Source organism: Metopolophium dirhodum, chromosome 1, assembly GCF_019925205.1.
Source record: "Metopolophium dirhodum isolate CAU chromosome 1, ASM1992520v1, whole genome shotgun sequence".
NCBI lineage: Eukaryota > Metazoa > Arthropoda > Insecta > Hemiptera > Aphididae > Metopolophium > Metopolophium dirhodum.
Genome location: NC_083560.1, coordinates 56,150,932 through 56,165,788, shown reverse-complemented (window position 1 = coordinate 56,165,788; position 14,857 = coordinate 56,150,932).

The window sequence follows — 14,857 nt, the reverse complement described above, 5'->3', positions numbered from 1 at the left end:
TGTAACATAATTACTATATGATATATAAATTTATATTGAATGTAGCAGAAGGCAACGGGAAACTACTGCACAAAATATGCATACAGTTATATGGTTATATGTAGTTCACAGCACTACAGCACAGCTGTATAAATAGATAAGTACCTATAATACTGCGAAGAACTTACTGTTATCAAACCAACTTAACGGTTGGGAACTAAAAAGAAAATTATTCAGTTAGTAGGGACTGGAACCGAACCTAAAAGAACCGGTTCTGGAACCGGAACCTTTAAAATATTAAGAACCAGAACCGGAACCTTTATTTTAATAAATAAAGTACCAGAACCAAACCGGAATTTTTAAATGAAATAGGTTCTTTTAGGTTCAAAAATAAAATAAGTTTATTTATCATAATTTAACGGTATTACTATTTTGTGTTTAAACTATATATATGATCATATGAGTTTTCTAATATTTCTCATACTATTAATAGGTATATAAAACCCGCATTCCGGATAAGTATTTGAAATTACTATACTTTTCGGTACCTAAATTATCTAGAACCGGTACCGAAATTATTTGGAACCAATACCCTTATTTTTTTTTTTTTATCAAAACACGAACTGAAACGGAACAGTTATTTTATTTTTGGAGAACCAATAAACCGATACCGATACATTCAAAAGGTTCCAGTACCTGGTTTGAAGTACCTATTCGCGCGTTATTAGTACTAATTATAGTACCTAAGTAATAACTTAGATAGGTATTTACAAAATAATTAAATTAATTGCTCCCTTGCCTAAAGTCCAAACGGTAATTTTGATGAAATTACATACCTCAGAGCCATATTCTTCCTTTCCATTTCTAAGTCCAACTTTTTAATGAATGACCGCAAATAGTCAGATCCATGCGTTCTTTTAATAATAATAATGTTGATCTTTGGCCTTAGTAAAATTGTTTTTTGTTTTGTCTCTCTTACTTCATTAACCCTTGCTATTATTACTGTTATAACTATGTATATATATTGTCTATAACTGTGTCAAAAGCGGTTTGGCGTAATCTTATACAAATAAAAAAATTTAACTATAGTACCTATAAACCTGAATATTATCTCGATAAACGAAATAATTTCGACGACAATATATGAAAATGTCACCTGTTTATGGCGATAATAATATGGCAGGTAATCTGATTAATATAATATGATATTTACGTGACAATTATTCAAAAAATGTACATTTAGAATACGGAAATATACAAAAAAATCACCTTTAGATGGAAAAGGTAAAATAAATTAAATAAAGTATACCTACTTCATCACAATCAGTATATTACGAAATTAATTTATATTACATAAATGAATAATACTTTTGCTATACTCCCAGACAAAAAATATTATAAAATCCAAGCCTTAGTAATAACGAATTCTTCAGACTATTACGAAAATACTATAACAAGTACTATATATAATATAGTTATTAATTATTATAAAGTATTATGTACAGATAGTACCTATTCATATAGGTATACCTATGATATATGCAATATCACTATTTCTAAATGACAATGCGTCGAATGTCGATGTCATGTTATATTAAACATTACAAAAATTATTCCAGTTACATGCAAGTTATTTGTCTATTTCATTTACATGTCATAATTGTGAAATAATAACCACAAGTATAAGTGTTTAATTACAATTATTTTAAATTAGGTAAGTATAAAAAATGTATTATGGATCATACGAAAGCTATGAAGCTATGGTAGCTATGAATAAATTATCTATAGATAGAAGCCTTATCTAAAATGTAGGCATGCGAGAAATGTGCAAACATATTATTATACTTTAAATTAATAATATCTATAATCTATATAGGTGTTATTTAACATTTTAAATATAGGTAATTTTCTTGAACACATAGGTAATTTATACTATAGTATTTATTTGTTTACTCTTTTGTATTAATTATTATTAATAATTAATAATTTATAATAAATATTGTTTACATACCTATGTACGGAAATATATATTATCATATTATGAGCAGGTGATGTATTAACCCGCATTACTATTAAAATTAGTTAAATTGTGGAAAGCTTATCGTATTCACTAAAAAATGTATAAAGTGTACCTATATAAAAGTTTTGTTCTGTATATATTCTCTGTATAAAACAAAAGTCATTCAAACGTTCTAAACTTCTTTACGTCAAACAATTTTCAGCGATTTAAAAATAGTTTATCCGGTACATCCCTTCTATATTATACAACATACATGCTTTATAGTTTATTTTATACACATAATATTTATATGCACGAAGACATGCAGCACCGGATACGTTGTGGGGCAAATGCCAAATGGTGACTCTTGCCCTGGGCGCCGTTCGCTTAGCACATCACGATGACAGAGCCTATATACCATCCGGTGTACCGGATGATCTAGTGAATAATTAAGATAGCCAAAGACATATAAAACATAACATTCAAAATCCCCTACGATATATAATATATATATATATATATAATATGTATACATAATATACAGATTACAATTCAAATGAATAAAATATACATAATTACGTACTTAATAATAATATATACGTTATACATATTATAATACGTAATTTTCAACGTTATTACCTATATATTATTTTATAATGCAGTCATTACTTTACGTCTGTATCTCGAACGAATATATCATACTTAATATGTATTATAATACTACCCATAAACGATAAACATGATTTCGATTTGGAGGGGCGGTGTTTTTTCATTTCACTAATTTTATATTACTCCCGGGCTCCAAATACCTATCGTAGGTACAATCTACAGATATAATCTATTATATTATGAATATAATATATAATAATATCAGCTGCAGCATATATTCTATATTGGTAGGCACTGCGTACAAACATATTTTGAGGTATCCGTGTATAATGCGCACAGTATACCTATGTATTCAGTATTATATATATATCGTTGAGGTTACAATTTTGTGAAATATTATGACCTGTAGAAGTGGACAAAACGTGCAGTATATATAATACATTTATACCTGCAGCTATATAAGCATTGATGTCATATACATATATATATATATACCAACCTAACCTAACGCGTACACCAATGCACAATGGTTTTCAGACATGTGCAGCATTATACCTACCTATATGTATATGTAGGTATAATATATTATATATCGTGGGATCCGTTTGACTGTTTGAGAGAAGTATAAACGGGCACTGAACACACAGAAACACCACTAAAACCGAACTGTCAGCCCCAACTAAATTTAATGCTTATATATATATATATATGTACGTCTGATAACCGACGATAGATTGACCGACCATATATATTATATGCATGCAGTATATATATATATAGATGGTACTGCAGCGGCGGCAATACGGAGTTAAAAACGCTTTTGCGATAAATATTAAATCTCATATATGTAGGTATACAGATACCCCACATGTACGATATAGTATTTTAAAGAGATATTTCGTACAGATATCCATCGCGCACGGTCCGTCGTTCGTCAAGAGGTGCTGATGCGGAGCGTCGACGATGCGGTGAGGCGCGGAGAAGGTCGCACGCAGAGATGGCAATAATATGGGTACCTACACCTATACAATATGATATTACGTATATATAATATAATAAGGGGATAAGTGAAACAACAACAACAACAACAACAACAGTCGTCAGCTTCGGTTTAGTGTGATAAATCAGCGCGCGGGACGACGGCGACGCCGACGCCGCCGGTATCGCGGCGGTGTGCCGGCAGACTTTTGCAGCGCGCTCACAGCGGGAATCCCCGTTCGACCGCCTCCGCCACCGCCGCCGCCGCTCGTATGGCTGGTATAGCTCGTATATATAGCCGCCGCAGTCGTGTTACTGGTCGGCGGCGGCGGCTGCGGCTGCAGTAGGATTCCAGCTCTATGAGAGATAGCCGAACGGGATAGGTTTTTTATATATATATATATATATATATACCTACACACACGGCGAGTCACTGCGTGGCAGCACAGACATCCTGCTGAGTGCCGCTATATACAGTATAGTGTATATATATATATGTGTGTGTGTATGTATAATGTATGTGTGTAATATGCATGTATATGAATGTATAATATTCCTATATACTTGCATACACGACGGTATTATACATATATATATGTATGTTTTTTTTTTAAATCCTCTCATTTAAATATTTTTTTCCATCATATATATAAACATTAAATACTCGCTCGCGTACGTGTGTGTACACGACGCGCGTATTATATTATTACCACCGTCGCGCCGCCACCGCCGCCGACTCGGTTCCTTTCTAATATATAATATTATATATTTTTTATATATATACGTTTGTCTTCAATACGTAGATTTATTCTTTTTTTCATCACTGTCTTCTCTTTCATATTTCTCCTCGTGTGTATAATATATATACATATTATAATAACTGCTGTAGTAATACATTACACGGAACATATTTTAAATAATAATAATAATAATAATAGTAACGTATTTTAATACATAAATATAATATATTATGTTAATATAATATATACATATTACAGATACACGCGCATACCTGAGAATAAAATGTTAGAACATCGTTCGGTATATTATATAATAATGTAATATAGAGGTTTTAAACGCGCGGGAGGCCAGCACCTTTACATAGGTATTATAATATATAAAATATATATCTACCTATATGCTTATCCAAAAAAACTTTTTTTTTCCAACTATACGGTATTGGTTTGTATTTTAGTTTTCAGAAGAAAGAAAAACGTATCTACACATTACATAATATCATAATATACCTACTATTTACGAAATTGATAATAAAGTTAAGATTTAGAAGTGTGACTAACTTTGATAATATGAAAATCTATAAAAGAAAATGTTCATTATAACACCCCCCCCCCCTGACCACCGACGTCCCGCGAGAAGGTTTTGTTAATTGATGCAGGTATTAAATATTAATGCAGGGACAACCCGAAGAAAAGGGTGGCCATTAATACCTATATAAGCTTTTGTCACAAAAAAATATGGTTAAAATAGAAATTGCCTATTGTACAATATACGTCATATCGTTACGGTTACAAAAATCGAAACCTCGTGGCTACCAGCAGGGAAATTGGTAAAACAGCATAATATAATGGAAATTAATACGATATATTAGAGGTATTCGTATTTGGTATATAATAGGTACCACGGCATATACGTTTGGATTAGAAATATTTAACTTCCCGTTCCCAGTTCACATGATGAAAATGTATACGAAACATAACTAATAACTTTATATATTATATATAGGTACATATTCACTATTTCATCTAAGACCAAAGTCCGACCAACTTAATTAATTAAAACCTCCTTAAAATTTTTTTTAATTGTTTTATTTTAAATCGAAAGTGAAACGTGAAATTGATTGGTTTATACTGCAATATGTATGTGATTTTTATACTGTCTGGTGTTAAAAAATCTGAAAAATAATAATTCAATATTTATATAGGTACGCTATATATAGTATATAATATGTACTCTATGTGCCATTGAACAGGTTGAAAATTGAACAAACCTATAGGTATCGGCTACATACATTATAATATATATGGGTGGTACGTATAAGATTTGTCAGCTTTAATTATGGTTTCGACATTACGAAAATCAATGCAAGAAAATATATAAACGATCGTATTACCTATCAATTGAATCTTGACAATTATTATTGTACAATGACGTTTCAGTATGATACCACGGGTCTTTTTTAACGAGTATCTTATTGAACTATATAGATAATATTATTAAACGTAGGTTAGGTATATTAACTATTAATAAATACGTTTATTGAAGAGTGAACAACTTCTAAGAATCAAAAATTAGAATATTAACTACTTAATATTTCTGTAACACTATAAGTGCACTCCAAAACTAAACATAGCTCATTAGTCATTCGAAGGCACAGGGTCGTAGTTAAACAATGGCAACACGAAAGACGGGCTAAGACGTTAAATACAAATTACAATTTTAAATCATGTTTTGTTGTTGTTTTTTTTGAGTAATGAGTTATGATGTATAAACAGTCCACAGCAGGTCTATGTTATATGATATAGTTAAACGAAAATGAAACATGCATTATTTATAATTTCATAAGTCCACGGTACAAAATACGCATTTTTATTATTACCATTGAATAAACAATCGAGGAAATGTATATACTTATATAGGTGTAATCAGGTATCACACATAAATATATAGATACGCAGGCTATACTGCTACACCCTACACGATGTTTATTATTTATAGTATATTTATTTCATATTAATATATTATGCAAATTTGTATAAAATGTAAATGAGGTAATTTTGATGACCAATGTTGACACTTACTGCAATTATTATTGAATTTAGCTGTATATGTCGTAGGCATATATTCAAAACAGGTACCTACCTACTTATTTTACTAAAAGTCTATAGCCAAATAGCCAAAGAACTAAATTGGTATGCAATTTTACATCTGCCTAGACATTTAGTTAAATGCCCAGATGTTCAATTATAAATGACTATTTCAAGTCAGGCTAGTAATAAAAATAAAACGTTTTTGTATTATTTTAAAAATGAATCTATAATATAACTATTCTTAGTTCTTTTATTCATTTTTTATACTAGTACTAATGTATTACCGTACCTAATAATTAGTAGTTACCTATATTTGTTTATAATTTAAGTTTTAAAACAATATAATACCGAAGGACATGAATTAAAAAATATTACATAATGTTTATATAGAATAGCAAATATCAATAGCCAATTAATATTTAATAAGAAAATTAGATTCATTTTTTAAATATCACAAAAACGTTTTATTTATATTATTTGCATATGACTTGAAATATAGACATTTAGTTTACGTCAGTGTAAATAGAAAAATCGCATATAAATTAAAATCTTTGACTATATTTGCCTAGGCATTTAGTAAAATGCCTGATTTGGCTATATGCCTACCGCCTACGACATAATATAATATATTGTGTAACTATCTGGGCTATTGCAATCCCCTCCAACGGCATCGTCTTTTATCATTGAAGAACAGTGCCATTTTTCTTATCTATATTTACACTTTAAATATAGGTTATTTTTAAAGAAGATGGTTTATTGTAGCTCTAAAAAATCACTAAAAGCACTTATATGCACTTAAAAACTCAATAGGTGTAAAAAGCACTAAAAAAAATTTATAATGATTTTAGTTATTTTATTGTAATTTTATAAATAATAATAATAAATCAATTTTTAAATTTAGTTGCAAGAAAATTTGTAAGTTAAAAGTTACAAGTTAAATTGTAAATGAGTAACTTGTTACAAGTTACAAGTTAAATTGTATATGAGTAACTTGTTACAAGTTACAAAAGTAACCAATTTACATAACTTAGTTACATGTAACTATGAAAGCCCAACCTTGTGCATAACCTCTAACGCTTCTAGGAAACCTGTATTTCCGCGAACAGTCAACAACCATAAAATTATGGCAATTTAAAATAAATTTAACTCCAAGAAAAATAAATTAAAAACATTGATTATTATTATTTGTATGATTTGGTTGTACTATTACCTAATTATACCTAATTAATTAAAATATGTATCAAAAAGTATAAAATGAAAGAAAAGTGCCCTAAAATCAAAAATATTATTATTATTATTATTACCTCTTATTATGCATTTATACCATACAAAATAAAATTACAAAACTACCTAGCTTTGCCTTAACATAAAACGTATTTGTTTCTTACTCAAATATTTTTGTAAATGTGTAAAATAAATATGTAAATGCTTCAAGTATCCTCTGCCCTAGTTATTATTAAAAGTCTAACAGTGTACCTATATGTGATAATAATATTATATACAACGGTCAACGACACAATTTTTTTCAAGCAATGTAATTTTGTTTAATTAAATCGAAAATAATTATAATTGAATTGTATTAAATACAAACACACACACATGACATTAGTAGTATAACCTACATTAAAATACGTTTTCTACATATATCTTTATCTGAAGGTTTGCAATATTGGTATATATAGGTACCTGGTACAAGTACTGCATATTATTAGGTATGAAGTATGTAGCTACATAATATTATATTATATAGTTGTCACGCCACCATGACAACTGACATAGGTACAGATTAGCCATTAGGTATAATAAATCAAAACGAGAAAAAAAATATTGGCATCACTAATGTACGTATAGTACGTGACATATTATTATACTACGTGGACCACTACTGGACCCAGTTTAATAAAAATATGACCTGCCAATTTTAACCTTATAATATCGTTTGCATTTATTGGCGTGATGTGGCAGCTGATAACTGATATATATTTTAGTGTTATGATAACTGATCTGCAATGAGTTATAACTTTATAAGTAAAACATTAATGATCAAAATATGTATAGTGAAATCACGAATGAATAAATAAATAACGATTAAAAAAACCGAAGTTGTACGAAACATTAACGGAATTAATTAGGTATATATAAGTACTATACAACAATATGCTGTGAAAAGTAATGTTTAAACGGGTTTTTATTATACTATAATATAAACAATCAAAATAATTTCCGATGGGCAATGATTATTCATTGATATTTTTGCAATGTATCAATTTAAATTATTTGGAACTATTTTGATTACAATATTTTAAATTGCACACATGAGTACCTACGGGCTTTTTTTTTTATATTTAAAATACTTTTTATAATAATTACTTTCAGATATAATATGTGATATGTATTATGTATACATATTACATACATAATTTAGTATTATATAGTTGCAAAGATTGCAAATGTGTCCTCGGGGAAATGCCACATATAAACGTCACGCCTTAAGGTAGTGAGATTTAAAAACAAAAGTTTTTATTGAAATGTATTGAAGGATGAAAATTGAAAACAACGCATTCCCTAAACCAGACCGTTGATAACTAATTTACGATAAGTTATACTTACTTAAGCTATAGCAGGTATAGAAATAGTTTTGTAAACTTGATTTCGATCGATACATATAGCGACACATAGGTACAGCACCTAATTATATTGCCGCCATAATTCACTATATTGGTACCGTAATTCCATTTTTGTCAAAATCGAGGTTTGGTGTCGACTTATTTATCAGTCTCTACCGATTCATTTCCCTATCGATTTCCGTAGTAAAATTAATTTTTTTCTCATTTATAATCCATATTAATATAAAATAGGTATAGATTTGAAAATAACTAAGAAGACGGTATTTACATAAATTCATTAAGTCATTAAAGTAAAACAAAAAAAAAAAGGAAAATGCGAAATTTTACACAAAATTGGTTTTTGATGACTAAATTGATTTTGATATTGGGTGTAACTCGAAAAAAAATGACCGTAGATACATGACATTTTCACTGAATGTTTATATTAGAATTTTTCATACACCATAAAATATTTTGACCGGTTTTGAACTGTTTACGAACATTTTTAGTTTCCAATTTTTTTAGTTTTTTTTTTTTCTATAAATGTCATTAAACTTTTATTTGTTGGGTCGAAACGCCTGAACATTGAATATAAGGCTGATATATTGTTACAACAGCAGTTAAAAATATTTAAAATTCATACCACAATTTTTTTTATAAGCATTTAAATTCGAATTTTGACAAAATTGATCAAATTTAAAAAATGATTTTGTAGTTAAACATTTGTAAAATGTTCAACTATAAAGCTAAGAAATAAAAATTTAAAACAAGGTCTCACGTAAGTATAGGTTATTTTGTAACAAAAAAGTTAAGTAGGTATTTACTGCTTTTCATTCTCCGATTCATATAAATTATAAGCTGCAGAGCTTGCAAAATGTATAATAAAGTTATGATTATAACGTTATATTTGACACAAAAAAGATAGAAATTTGTAAACGTAATTATAACGGAAAGCGATAATAAAAAATAATTAAATACTGCAAAACAAAACATAACAATTAACAAAATGTATTATAATATATCATTAAACAAAACATAACGCAAAACGTAATTTATAGAATATCATTGAACGAAAAATAACACAAAACAAAATATTTTAAAATCTATTTATTTAAAAGGTCTATTATTGGTTTCTTAGAAACATTTATTTCATGCAAACAATTTAAGATTTATTATATTATATTCCATATCCGTGCCATTACTTACCCGCATTAGTTATTACTTTGAAATTGAATATGTATTAACACTATTTTGTAACGATAAACGCAAAACTTGTATAACGTTTTAATTCTGTATAATGATAAACGCAAAACTTGGATAACGTTTTAATTCTGAATAACGATAAACGCTAAAGTTGAATAACGTTTTAATTCTAAATAACGATAAACGCAAAAATTGTGTAACGTTTTAATAGTAAATAACATAAAACGGAATTTTTCAAACGCATGCCCTGATTATAAGCCAATATGAGATAAACCTGTATATTAAGCCATAATAAGTTATGAAAGAACTTTTTTTATGTTAAAAAATAAAATACCACAGGTTCCTACTATATTTTTAATATTTAAAATTTTTTATTTTTATTTTGCGGACCAAGTTAGTGTTAAAAACTGTTTTCTTTTTTTCTAAAAAGTCAAAAGTCACAAATAGTAGTCAATAGTGCAAGACTGGCGACTACAAACCGATGAATTCTGTGTTTGAAAAGAACGCGTTTAAGTGCATATTTTATAAACGACAAGTGAACGTCACTCACCATATAATATCTAATATACCTAGAACTTAAACGTGAATAAAATTCATATTTTGACAGTTTTTAGATTGTTCAAATGGAATTCCTCTTTAAAATTTTTTTAATTTCATCATGTTATTGTACCCACTTTTTTACAAACAATATTTAAGAATTTTTTTAAATGTTTACACAATTTTCAAAATACGTTGTGTGTTCAATGCAGATATATTGTTTATTTTATGCACATATTAAGACTTATATATGTTGTATAATTTATATTGGAAATTCATTATATTTTATTTCATATTAATTGAATGTCTTAATTTGGCTTTGATTTCAATAAACGTTGCAGGTACTCCGGGTACTGCTGCAGTGAATATATTGGATGTTTACATAAGGGTTTGTCATTTTATAATTAATTTTATTGTGTTATAGATAATCTAGTTATATAATATGTTATTATTACTTATTATTTATTTATTATTATTAAATAATCTTTAATTTATTACATTATTAGCACATTAAAAACAACTATTTTTAAAAATTATTTAAATTTTAATCAGCATTTCATTTAAATATTTATAAAATAATAAGTTAATTGATCGTGTTAATATTTTTAAGAACATGAGCATGAACGAAAACTACCGATATTACTATTGCTGCAGCTTACCTAAACATGTATATTTATTATTAACGTTATACAATTAGAAGTAGAACAAAAATTAATTATATAATTTTATTACTTGTACGTGCAAAAGTAATATTAATTATCCAAAATGCTCAAAGTTTAAGCTTTTCCACCTCGTATATACATGTACCTATAATTTCTATATTAAACTTTTCATTCAGATTTGTAATAAAATATAATGATAACATAAATAAAATATATTATTTAATGGTAGGTACCTATAATACCGATTTATGAAATACCTATATGTAGATTGAAGTCCATAGGACAAATATCATAATGATGTCTCACTATTTGGTCACATCTGTGGAGGGGTGCTTGATATTTTTACCTTATCCATTAGCATGAACATATATTTTCAGACGCTTCAACGCCTTCAACCGACTAAGTACTAGCTAGTGGCGAGTGGTTTTAGTGGCTACTCCTACTTTATTCTAGCTGAGGCATCAAATTTATATTATATAGATAATAAGAACAAAAATAAAATAAACAAATAAATAAATTATTGATACCTACTAAATTTTTTATTTGAATGTTACATTGCTATAAACCTATTTTTTGTACATAGAAATAATAATGGTTTGCATTGCCATCAACGGACAACAGTATATAATAAATACAGTTGGACTTGATTAACTCAAAGTTCGAGTTAACCAAGTTAGACTGCACTTGAACGTTTTATGGTATCATAAAAATATCACTGCCTTAAACTCGGGCTTATATACCAACTTAATCATAGATAAAAAAACGTACATTTATAAGATGTTGATAAAAATAAATTCTTACTAAATAATGTTTTCACAATTTTTTTCTATTATTTTCTACAATCGTATGTTACACAAGTGTACTAGAAAGACTTGAAGTTTCCGGGGATGGTTTAAAACGTTCTGGGGACTTAATTCAATAAAATACAATTAAATTACTTTGTGTTGGAAAAGGACATGTTTGTATGAATAGGTACTATATATTGCATTATTGCCATTAAATAAGCGTTGGTATAAGTGGAAAATCAACTGCAGGATTAAACAGCTGGTTTCAGACTCCAGATTGACTCAATATGACAATATATAATAACAATACTTACAGATTCAGAATACAATTTTTCAAACAACCTAACCCAACACACCATATACGATATTCTTATGATTTAATCCCTGTTGAATGTCCCTAACAACACAATAACGACCTTTTCAGGCAGGTAAATGGCATTTGCTAGTCGTCGTCGATTGTAAACGGAAGCGAATAATATATTATTTCTGACAATCTCAAGACTACCTGTAGAGTTCCCGATATTCATGTTTCGGTCATTTAATATAAAAACCCCCATCGGGATTCATACAAATATTGTACATTTATAACATGTTATCGTAATTTCTACCTACCGCATGATCTATTTTTTGCCAACAATATAGTTAAAGAAGAATAAGAGATACATTTCCAGTAATGTTCGCAATTGTTTGATAAGCTTCCTATAAAGAGGTATATCATTGTGATCAAATGTGTTGTTGCCCTTAAGGTCATTAATCATCAAACAAAAAATATGTACCTATAGGTACTGACTATTCAAGTAACAAACTAATGGTATTTTCTTTCAAATCTGCAGTTGTACTATATTTTTTATTTTACTGAATAAGTTGTGGGTGGTTTGAATTTGATTAAGTATAATATTTTCAAATAAGGATAAAATAGGCTGGTATAAGCTTTTACTAGTAAGATTTTCGACCTTCCATCGTGTTTTATATATTATTTGAATTTTGAACTTACGAAAACCACTTTGAAATGGCATTTTTAACATTACATATTTACATTCTACTTAAACATAAGGACATATTAGTATATTACGCATAGTCTAAGTCTGCAACAATTCTAAATTAAGGTTATAATTACACAAACTATATACAATATACGTAAGGTACATTTGGATGAATTTGCAAATATTTGCATAGCATTTTACGGTCTTGACACTCTTATAATGCTGTTCATTAATTTATATAAAATTAAAATCTGTTGAGTTTTTGTATGATTGAACAACCTTATCACGTGCCTCAAATGGGAATTGAATTTAGTGAAAAGGGGTTGTTACTATGTACCTATACCTAAGTAGTCAGTAAGTACCTACTAATATAAAATAAAATAATAATATAATTTTTAATTTTAATTAATAATATGATATAAAAATTAATCATTTTATTTTTATGACCATAATCTAACTATACAATCGAAACTAATATGATATGCTTTATATAGTATCCAATATTTAAAATTTAAATTTAAATATCTGTGGAAGCTAAAGTAGAATATTGCATTACATAAAAGACTAGCTGATCCGGCGCACTTCGTTGCCCGTTAAATTTACCAACTCTATACGACTCAAACTTTGTTCAATTCATTATTGAATATTCGGTGTATGGTGTTCAAAATTTATCTTAATTTTTCTGTTGCCTGGAATAAAAATTCTGATTTGCAGCAGTATATTATCAGGTAGGAAATCTACCTGCGGTAGATCGCGGACTCGGTGCTGTTTGTACGTAAGTGTATGATTTAACTCTAAAGTATCAAAGTTATCCCAAGTTTATTTTGATATGATACGGTGGATTAATATAATCAATTAATACATAATCTTAACCTAACCGTACTAAAATCCGATGAATAAAAAAAACCAAATTTAACCCTTTTTAAATTAGCCTATCTTCTTTCCAGAGATCTGCACACAAACATTCATTTATATAAAATATAGCTGATCCTGCGCACTTCGTAGCCCGTAAAAAATGACAAAAAAATTGTGATTGTTCAACTCCGTTTTGGTGTAACACACTGCAGTAAGTGTAACTCAGCCACCCTGGTAAGCAATGTATATTATATAATATGTAATATGTACATATTAAACAAATATTAAACATAATAGTAATAAAAAGAAGTGTAAAATAATAAGAATAATAATAAAAATAATGAAAAATTAAAACAAAATATATTCATTATAAAACACAAAAAATAATATATTAGTATTAAAATTTGAAATGTTTTAAATTTTCATAGCTTGGCTCAAAATTATAGTATTAAAAAAACCTACGAGGCTCCCTAGATAATATTCTAATATTTAAATTTGACTATAGGTCAATTCACTTTAATATTAAAAATAACAGAGTAAAACGAATACTTCTGAAAGCAAGACTTGCATTTGAAAAAAAATCCATTTTATGTTATTTACAATTAAAACGTTACACAATTTTTGCGTTTATCGTTATTTACAATTAAAACGTTACACAATTTTTGCGTTTAGCGTTATTTATAATTAAAACGTTTTACAAGTTTTGCGTTTATCGTTATTCAGAATTAAAACGTTATACAAGTTTTGCGTTTATTGTTATTTAGAATAGTTTTAATAACTATTAAATGTATTAATAATAACTAATGCGGGCAGGTAATGGTCCGGAATTTCCC